We start from the raw sequence: 11,083 nt of genomic DNA on the forward strand, positions 1-11,083 counted from the left end.
CTTCACCCAGGGTGGGGGCCTGATGGGGCTCCAAGAGGCCTGTGGAGGTTGCAGTTACCTGAAAGTTTGCCAGGATGGGTAGGTGCCTTGAGGGGGGCAGGGGAGGGAGTGACAGTGGGGCGGGGTTAGGCATGGAGGAGAGAAAGACCAGGACGGTGGAACAGTGGCAAGCCCATAGAAAGGCACCTGGCTTGGCTTGGGACCTGGATGATTGGTTTGTCCCCAATCGTAGTTCGTAGCCTGTTTCCTCTTTCTCTTTACTGACTCTCTAGCCTCATTGTTCTGGGGCCCTGGGTGGCTCCATCGAGGACGTCTCCTTCCAGGGGAAGGAGAGGGAACCAGCAGGGAGGAGCCCCATCCAGCCCCATCTGGTAGCACAGCTCTGGGGGACTCTGATGGGGTCCGAGGCCATGGTATTTTGGACGGGCCCCGCTGCTACCTGCCTTAGACTGGAAGCCGCTTGGCGAGTGGGCACATGCGAGGTGGGACAGGACCCTTCTAGTAAGGAGAATTGTGGGGCCGTGGGATTATTAGCTTTCTGCACAGGATTACAGTCGCCTCCTGGGCAGCTGCCCAGAGCTCTCCTTCTCAGATGGGTTCGGGCCCCCGTCAGGGCCAGAGAAGTGCTAACTCATTCTTTTACTTTGAGCAAAGAGGGCGGCTGGCACCTCCTCATTCCATGCTGGGGATTCAGCTCACTCAGGATGTCTGTGTCCTCGTGAAAGCTTCTGGCTGTCGGAGCTCACAGACCATCTGCTTGCATTGCCTGGGCCCCTCCTCCAGGGCACCGAACCTGGCAATAATGTGTCCCATTTGGCAGCCCGTGTGACATCTCTTCTGGTATCAGGTGACTCAAATAATGATCATGCCTGTTGACACTTAGAGCTTCTAAAGGGAATTCTGAGTAGCGATGGAAAGGCAAAGCAGGGCTCAAGGACACCCGTGGCGAGCGCTGCCTGTGCAGCTGGTGACAAAGCCCTTGCTGGGAAAAATAAAACGGGTTCTGGGTAAGCACCGAACTGTGGCTCGAATCCGGTGAGGCACATGGGAAACCCAAAGTGAGGAATCTGGTTTCCAGATAAATAAATTCTGTAACTGCCAAAAAGAGAGGACTTGACTGGTTGTGTGGCTCTCCACTTGCGCAAGGAGCAAACTCCAATATTTGTAGGGTTTATTTTCTGGAAGGAAGGCTGAAGATTTTGAGACCTCTGCTGGGATTTTTTTTTTTTTAATCTAGTCGGAAATGTCTCTTTTTATTAAACTTTGTCAAGTGTGGACTAAGCAGACCGCCTTTGGAATGTCCTCCGGGCGTGGAGGCCCTGTCCACTTGGATCTGGGGGCCCTGGAGGAGCAACAGGGAGCTCTTGGGACAGGGCTGCCAGGATCATGGGAGGTGAGGGACAGAGAGGAGGTGGTCCAGCTGGAGAGAGCGGCCTGGAAGCTGCTGGATGACAGTATGGAGAAGGGAGCATTGAGGGACACGTACAAAATGACTTTCATTTGGGGCTCCTTAGCATGCTGGCCTTGGCACCTCGCCCGCTGCACCTCTGGCTCGTGCTTGTCAGTCTTCCCTCAGAGCCGTAAGATGGACAGAGACCCAGCCTGAGCCCTTTTTTTTTTTTTTTTTTTTTTGTGCTTCTAACATCAACAGTGAATGGCGGCTGGTCACAGGGGTGCACGGAGGGCTTCGGGTGAACAGGTGGCAGAGAAAGCAGGGCCCAGAGGTCAAGGATGCTGCCCCATTTAGGGTCCAGTGAAGGCCACGGGTGACACCAGTAGAACTGTTAAAAAATTCTGAAAGTATTTTGGTCCTCATGTTTGTTAGTTTCATTTATAGCTGTCACTTTGTGGTGTCTGTTGGTGACAATATCCCCGAGGTCCAAAGAGGCATCGTGGGTTCCTTCCTGAGGCAGCTGGAGGGAGAGCTCTTGGTGGTGCTGCACCCCAGGCTGATGAGCAGACAGCGGCAGGCGGGAAAGAGAGGGTGCCGCGGGGGCCCCAGGGGCTGCAGCCGAATGCGGGATTTACCGGGTGAGAGATGGCCCCGGGGCTCGGATCAGCAGGAGGCCTCACGTCCGGCTTACGTCCCCTTCCTGCTCCACCAGTGGTTCTTCAATACGCGAATGACAGAGGGCCCAGAGCATCTTCTTCCTGCTGGTTGTGGAGTGCACATCGTATACAGGGAATCCTTTGTTTATTTGTTTTGTAAGGTTTTATTTATTCATGAGAGACACGCAGAGAGAGGCAGAGACACAGACAGAGGGAGAAGCAGGCTCCCTGCTGGGAGCCCGATGTGGGACTCGATCCCGGGACCCTGGGATCACGACCCGAGCCGAAGGCAGACGCTCGACCGCTGAGCCACCCAGGCGCATAGTATATAGGGCTTCTTTGTAAGAGTTACCCCAATGCCAGGACCCCTGGAGGCTGCCCTCATTCTCTCCCTTTTTCTCCTTCAGCCTCTGCTCTCTGAGGCCCAGCCCTCATCCCCATTTCCACTAATAGCTGGAAGTCATTTCTCCTTATTGCTTCTCCTCAGTGTGGAAACACAAACACATGGTGTGCTCATTTGCTTTAGAAATAGAACGGGGCCGTGCCCAGTTCTATTCTGCTTACCAGGCAACCTGGAAGGCGGTATGTAGCGTGTTCGGATGTTTGGGCTGATTGGTTGGGGGCTGTGATCTGTGAGGCCCTTCCTGGCCCTGCTCGTCTTGCTCTTCTTGAGGGGCATTGTGTCTCTGTGGCCAGACCATGAGGCTGGGAGTCGGGAGTCCTGGGTTCTAGCTCGGTGCAGGCACCAAGGTGATGACTTCGGTTATGTCCCCTCATCCTTCTGGGAGATTAGGGATTTGGCTCAAGTGCCTTTTCTGTGGACCTGTTCTTTCAACAGACCTTGACTACTGTAGGGGCTGGCTCTGGAGGCTGTAGGGCCATGGTAATCCCCTCCCCCCAACAACCTCTGGGCAAAGTTACGAAGCTTAAGAACATCTTCCTTAGCCTTGCCAGAAAAACAGATCCTGGAGGAGTCTGCTTGTCCATTCCCAGGGGGATTAGAAAGTCAGGGACTGCAGGGTGTGAGGTAGTGTGAGGAGCAGGGCTGAGCGATGATCTTGGACAATGACTTTGGAAGTCACAACCAAATAATCGGGCAAGGCTCTGAGAGAGAACCAGAATTCAATTAGATGAAAGTTTAACATCCTTGAGGCTTGTGCAGTCCCAAGGCATAAAAATCATATGAAAAGAATGCAGGAGTCTTTTTCTTTTTTTAAGATTTTTTTAAAGTAGTCTCTATACCCAACATCGGGATTGAACTTACAACCCTGAGACCAAGAGTCACACGCTCTATTGATTGAGCCAGCCAGGCGCTCCTACAATGCAAGATTCTTTAGAGTTGGAGGGGAAAAATTTATAGTTATGTACCTTAAGGGTCAAATAAATGCAAACTCCGACGTGAGCCTTGGATAGAGGTTATGGCCCGGACTCTGGTTCGAAGACTAGGAATCAATCACCGATATCTAAGGGAGTGGTCTCCTTGGCTGCCCTCGTCTTTAAGTTAGGAAGTTAAAGACTGGCGATAGGGCTTGACTGGTCATAGGGTCACCTATGTGAGGATCCAGTCAGCATCCACCCAAAAAGTTCCCATTGATGAAAACAACCCTAGTTAAAAGAAAAAAATTCTCTCTATTATGGATAGACATTTTAGTAGTCCAGGGAAAACACAAAATTCAGCACACAGATGTTTAAGGGAATTAAAACTGTAGTTTTAATATTTTCAAGTTAAAGGAACTTGTATGTATATTCTTGTCTTAGCCTGCTGGGGCATCTGTAACACCATACCGCAGACTGGGAGGCGTCTAAACAACAGAAATGTATTCCTTACAGTTTCAGAAGCTGGGAAGTCCTAGATCAAGTCACTACAGATTTGGTGGCTGTGAGAGCCCACTTCCTGGTCCCTACATAGCTGTCTGTTTGCTCACCGTGTCCTCACGTGGCGGAAAGGGTGGGAGAGCTCTCCAGGGTCACTTCTAAGGGCACTAATCCCTCCACCCTCATGACCTGATCATGTCCCAAAGGCCCCACCTCCTAAATATCTTCACATTGAGGGTTAGGATTCCAGTATATGAATTTTGGGAGACACTAACATTCAGCCCGTAGCAAGGATACTCTGTGGACATGAGATTTTACTTTCTTACTTTGCATTATTTTTAAAAATATTTTATTTATTTGATGGAGGAAAAGAGAGAGAGCACAAGAAAGGGGAGGGGGCAGGCAGAGAGAGAGAGGGAGAAGCAGGCTCCCCACTGAGTAGGGAGCCTGACATGGGTAGATCCCAGGACCCTGGGATCATGAACTGAGCTGAAGGCAGGCGTGTAACCATCTAAGTCACCCAGGTGCCCTTTATTTTTATTTTTTAAAGATTTATTTATTTATTTTAGAGAGAGAGAGAGAGAGAAAGAGCAAGAGCAAGTGGGGAGAGGAACTGAGGAAGAGGAGAGAATTTTAAGCAGACTCCCTGCTGCGTGTGGAGCCCATCAGACACCCAACTGACTGAGCCACCCAGGTGCCCCTGTGTAGAAATCTTTCTAAATTTACATTTAGTTTAAAAATTTAAGAGAATATAAGCTTGACTCTTCTTTGCATGCTTAATTTATTAAATCTTATGAGAGTTGCTTTAGTACTTGGGAAGGTTTGTTAGTCAGATAAAGTACTTAAAGAGGGATGGAATATATTAAATTTATAAATGCTGCTTAAAATGTTAAAGAGGTTTAATTAACTAAGTGTATAAACGGGACCAAACATTAATCAAAAGCCCTCTCAAAGTGATTGTTAATATTTGCTAGACTTATAAATAGGATAATAAGCTTCCTAAGCTGATTTTAAAAGCTGAAGGAGGAGCAATACATTTCTGAATCTCTGTTTTTAATAAATCAAATACTAATCTTCAAGATCCAGGTAGAGCTATGCATAGTCTTTTCTGTGCACCAAAGCTACCCTCAAGGAGTAAAAAACTTTCCTCCAAGCAGTGAGAGGGTCTTCAGTGGTGCAGGAGGGAGCAGGTTGAGTGAAAGTGGAGAAAGGGAAATAACATTTCAGTGTCACCAGGATTGTGTCCTTCCCAGGGTCAGGCTAGTCGGTTCATTACACTCAATTCCAAATTGCTCATGTCTCAGGCAGAGATGAATTAAGCGTATTCTGTGCTTACTGTGTGCGGGGTCAGAATAGCCGAAGAGGGCATTTGGCAACTAAGCGGGGGAGGTCATGGTGGCTTTGGGCCCCTTGCTGCCCTCTCTCCAAGCTCTTCTGGGTGCAGTTCCACTGCTCTTTTAGCTGTCTGTTATTCGTTAAGTCATTTTCCCTGAGCAGGAATAAGGATATTTGTGGGAGAGCCCAAGGTTTTTGTTTTCCAGAGGGGTTTGCAGCCAACGGCCCGTGAATGTGCATCAGTCAGAATGCTTATTTGTACCTCCTAGAAGCCGGTTCTAGCTGGTTTAAACAGTTTAAGCAGAAACAGAGCTGTTGAAAAACCACTCACAGAGCCTTTGGGAAGGGAGGAGAATCTAACTCAGCAGCCATATTGGACAGAGCCACTGTCAAAGACACATCGGAAAGGTTGGGTGAGGCTCAGTTGGAAGAGCGTGTGACTCTTGATCTCTGGGTTTTGAGTTCTGGCCCTGCATTGGATATAGAGGTTACCTATAAACAAACACACTTTAAAAAGTTGGATGAGAAATCTGCTGCCAACACTGAGCATGACTTCAAACTACAGTTTGAGCCCCTCGTGGTGGTTGCCTTACTTGGTATTACTGTTAGAGCTGGCCCTGGATGCCCACCAGAAGGATCCCCCACTACCCTCCTTCCCTGCATGGCCAGCACCTAGCCCATGGTCTTGGGTGGATGCATCTGACTCTCCCAGCCTACATCACATGCCTATGTCCACACTGCAGGGAAGGCTGGGAATGAGAATACATGGCATTTCTAGCTTCTGTGGTGGGAGATGGGCTCTGATTTCCTCTGAGGCTCATGACATTGGTGTGTCGAAGCCAGTTTATAAGAGTCAGTTGTTAAAATTTCATGAACTTGTGAACTGTTAAACACAACCATTATTAAAAAATAAATTACAGTAGCTGTACTTTCCCCTATTTTTCCTAAAAATTACAACTAAAACCCCTGGTCATTATATATAAAAGAAACACAAGAAGACTCTGAGAGGAGAGAAGAAGGTGGACCAGCTTGAAGCCCGAACACGTCAGTGATTTCCTTGGGATTTCTTTTTGCCTCATATTTCCCAAATATGGACCTATAAAGAAGCTTGCAACCCAGAAAGTGCCAATGGGTACAAACAAAAAAATTCCCAAGAAACGTCTGCTCTCTCAAGCCAAAAGCCAGGAAAGGAGCAACATAACAAGATAGAAATCTTCTAAACAGGGGATCCCTGGGTGGCGCAGTGGTTTGGCGCCTGCCTTTGGCCCAGGGCGCGATCCTGGAGACCCGGGATCGAATCCCACGTCAGGCTCCCGGTGCATGGAGCCTGCTTCTCCCTCTGCCTATGTCTCTGCCTCTCTCTCTCTCTGTGACTATCATAAAAATAAAAAAAAAAGAAAAAAGAAATCTTCTAAACAATAACTGCCAAACACCTGGGAAAACTGTGGCCCCATCCTCACTCATGCCAACAAAGGCTCAGTGGGGAGCCTAGATTTACAACCTTGAGAGACCTCAACACCCTGCTGGGTAGGATCATTGAAGGCCAAGTAGGGAACCTACACTTCCACCTCCATTTACTAGTAAGGAGGCACATTCTCCCACACCTATGGGGGTGGTGTCAGAGGAGGCATGGTGGAAATTCAGAACCATTGTCCAGCAGTAGGAGGTAGATTAGAATATTATATAATGAATGCTCCACCAACTAAGAATCAACCTGCTAAGAAAACTTCAACAACAGAGCTGTGAAATAAGCAAAGTAAAAGTTGATTGAACTGAAAGGAGAAAGAGACAAATCATAATTATAGCTGGAGACATCCACAGTCCTCTCAATGATTGATAGAACAGTTGATAGAAACTCAGCAAGATGATAGAAGAGCTCAACAACACCGTCAACCAACAGGATCAGATTGACATTTATAAAACAGTAATCCAACAACATTAGAATACATAGTCTTTTCAGGTGCTCATGGAACATGTACCAAGATAAGTCGATGTATCCTGGGCCATAAAACCAATTGCAGCATGTTTAAAAAATTGAAATCATCAGAGTTTGTTCTCTGACCACGGTGGAATCAAACTAGAAAATCAGTAAAAGAAAAATAACAGGAAAATTAACAAACACTTGGAAAATAACACACTTAAGAATGAAGTCAGAGATGATCCAAATAAATGGAGGGGCATACTATGTTCATGGAATTTAAGACTCAGCATCACAAAGATGTCAACTGTCCCTAAATTGATATGAAGTTTTAATGTAATTTTTATTAAAATCTAAGCAAGATTTTTTGGTAGATTTACACAAGATTAGCCTAAAATTTATATGGAAAAGTGTAAAAACTAATAGCTAAAACAAGTTTGAAAAAGAAGAATAAAATGGGATGAATCAGTCTACCTGATTTGAGGACCTATTACCTTGCTACAGTAATCAGGACTGTGTGGTATTGATGAAGGGGTAGACACATAGATTCATGAAACAGAATGGAGATCTCAGATAGAGACCCACACAAATATGCACCACTGATTTTTGACAGAAAGCGCAAAGCAATTCAATGGAGGAAAGATAGCCTTTCCAACAAATGGTGATGGAGCAATCGGACATCCATAGGTGAAAATATGAACCCTGACCTAAGTCTCACACCTTATATAAAAATTAACTCAAAATAAATCACAGATTCAAATATAAAACTTTAAAAACACTTTAGAAAAAAAAAAGATTGGAGAAAATCTTTAGATTCAGTTTAGAAATTCTTAGACTTGGCAAGATCCATAATAGAAAAAAAATTGATAAATTGGACTTCATCAAAAACTTTAAATTTTGCTCTTCAAAAGACCCCCCAAGAAGATGAAAAGATAAATTACAGGACAGGAGAGAATATTTGCAAACCACATATCTGACAAAGGACTAATATCTAAAATATATATAGAATTTCTAAAACAGTAGCAAAAACCAAATAATCTGAAAAATAGGCAAAGCACATCGGGAAACATTTCATTGAAGAGGATGTATAGATGGCAAATAAGCACATGACAGATGTTCAGCCTTATTAGCCTTACCAGGGAAATGCAAATTAAAACTGCATGGAGATATTACTACACACCTATCAGTGTGGCTAAAATAAAAAAGTTGTGGCAACACCTAAGTCCAGTGAAGATGTGGAGAAGCTGCATCGCCCATACATTGCTGGTGGGAAGGTGAAATGTGACAGCCACTCTGGAGAACAGTTTGGCAGTTTCTCAAAAACCTAAACATGTAAGTACCACATGCAATTGCACTCCCGGACATTTGTCTCAGAGAAATGAAGACTTAGGGTCATATAAAAACTTGTACACAAATATTTATAGAAGCTTTATTTTTTTTTTAATTTTTTTTTTTTTTTTTATGATAGTTACAGAGAGAGAGAGAGAGAGGCAGAGACACAGGCAGAGGGAGAAGCAGGCTCCACGCACCGGGATCCCGACGCCAAACCGCTGCGCCACCCAGGGATCCCAGAAGCTTTATTTTTAATAGCCGAGCCAGATGTCCTTCAATGAGCAAATGGCTAAACAAACTGAAATACTAGTCAGCAATGAAAAGAATGAACTTTTGGTACATACAACAACCTATCTATATCTCCAGAGAATGTGTAATGGAAAAAGCCAATCCCCAAAGGTCATACATTGAGTGATTCTATTTATTTAATATTCTTAAAGTGACAAAATCACAGAAATAGAGAAGAGGTTAGTGCTTTTTGGAGTTAAGGAGGGGATCCGGGTAGGAGGAAGTGGGTGGCTGTAAAAGGATAGCCTGAGTGGTCATTACTGTGACGTCAGTGTCCTGTATCTTGGCTGTGCCCATGTCGGTATCCCAGTTGTGATACTGATCTCAGAATAAAAAGCTTAATTGAAAAGTATATTATGTAAACCCGATGAAATACACTATATTGAAAGCAAAGGTATTAAATACTTGAACTTCGTCATTCCCTGGGACACCTGAGCATTCCTGGATGCCTTTGGCTCAGGTCGTGATCCCGGGGTCCTGGGATCGAGTCCCGCATCAGGCTCATCACAGGGAGCTTGCTTCTCCCTCTGCCTGTGTCTCTGTCTCTCTCTCTCTGTGTCTCTCATGAATAAATAAATAAAATCTTAAAAAAAAACAAAAAAGAAATTTGTCACTCCCCAATTATTGTATTACTTTTATTACTACCTGTGCTCTTAACGTTATTTATGCATGTCGTACTTGTGTGTTGGAAGTATCATGTAACAATGCGCTGCTGTGCCTCTCTCCCAGTTCTGCATTCAGTGGCATCACGTTGATAGCTTGGTCAGCCGTAGTGGGAGCATCTACACCACAGAGACGAGGGGACGCTGCAGACTAGCTCTCCCATCCCTTAACAGCAGATTGTTAAACTTCCATCTGGACACCATTGCTTATAAGGTAAAGGATTTCTGAAACATAGGAAGTGGGTTTAGATACTCAGAAGACCCTTCCTCAGTAACACGTGTCCCTCAAAAAATGGATGATGACCTGGATCAGTTACGAGAGGAAGAAGCTGGGCCCCATTTTTTTTTTTAAGACTCTAATTTCTACACCTCACGTGAGGCTCCCACTCACAACTCCAAGATCAAGAGTTGAATGCTCCACCAACTAAGCCAGCCAGGTGCCCCAAAGCTGGGCTCTTCTTAGGCTATTTCCTCTCCACTTCATTGCTGCCCTCGCTTTTTATGAGGCAGTTGTGGATGGTGGATGACACAGGTGCTGGAGGCCAATGGAATCCTGGCTGTTATAATCTTGTTTTTCGAATATTCAGCAGAGAAATGACAGGATAGTAGAATTACAAAAAAAGGGCAACCTGGGTGGCTCAGCAGTTTAGTGCCGCCTTCAGCCCAGGGTGTGATCCTGGAGACCGGGGATTGAGTCCCACATCGGGCTCCCTGCATGGAGCCTGCTTCTCCCTCTGCCTGTGTCTCTGCCTCTCTCTCTCTCTCTCTCTCTCTCTGTTTCTCATGAATAAATAAATAAAATCTTAAAAAAAAAAAAGAATTACAAAAAAAAAAAAAAAAAAAAGGACGCTGGTGAGTGCTCAGATATCTTTGCTTTTTCTCCAGGCAATTTTCTCTCTACGGTTTCTCTCTCCACCAAATTCCGATCCTTGCTTTGGCACCCTGGTTTAGGGACCACATAGTCATTGGTTTTGCTCTTCAGCAAATTTTTCCTTTTCTTGCTTCTCCGTTGGGCCATCAGTAGGACGGGAGTGTGTGGGGGGTGATGGGCTTGTGACAGGGACCTGATGAACGATCCTATCCCATGTGGTGGGATGGCTGTGGCCATGGGTCATGCACTTTGGTATAAGAAGCTCTCTTCATCCACTGGGCTGGCACTGATCCACTGGCAGCATCTGCGCTCCTTGCCACACATTGACGGCTTCTCTGAAGGCAGATAATGACCAATACAGAGATGAGAGATAGATGGATGGAGTCTGATTTGGCCGGAGTCCCTGGGAGCTCCTGAGGCCCTGTTCCCTGAAGCTTGTTCTTCCTAGCTAAATTGCATTTTTGGCTGAAGCAAGTTCTAGCTGAGGTTTTTTGGCATGTGCAGCCGAATAAATTCCAGATAAACACACACTCCTTGTCGAGTCTCCCCTGGTCTCCACAGCTCCTCTTCCTTCCTTTGGCTCCTGATCCCACCCCCCACCCCCGGACACATGCTATCCAAAGCTGCTAGCCCCCACCTAACACCCTGGGAAGCCCCTTTCCACCTAGACGTCTGGTTAACTTGCGATCTCCAGAGGTCCCCTGTGTCCCTGGATGCTGCAGCCAGCCACAGAGATGAGTCAGAGACAGGGGAACAGCACGATTCTGCTATTTTAGAGACTGAAAAGAAACATTTAGGCAGGAACACACTTGT

This window comes from Canis lupus, chromosome 37 (genome assembly GCF_003254725.2).
Source record: "Canis lupus dingo isolate Sandy chromosome 37, ASM325472v2, whole genome shotgun sequence".
In the NCBI taxonomy this organism is placed as follows: Eukaryota; Metazoa; Chordata; class Mammalia; order Carnivora; family Canidae; genus Canis; species Canis lupus.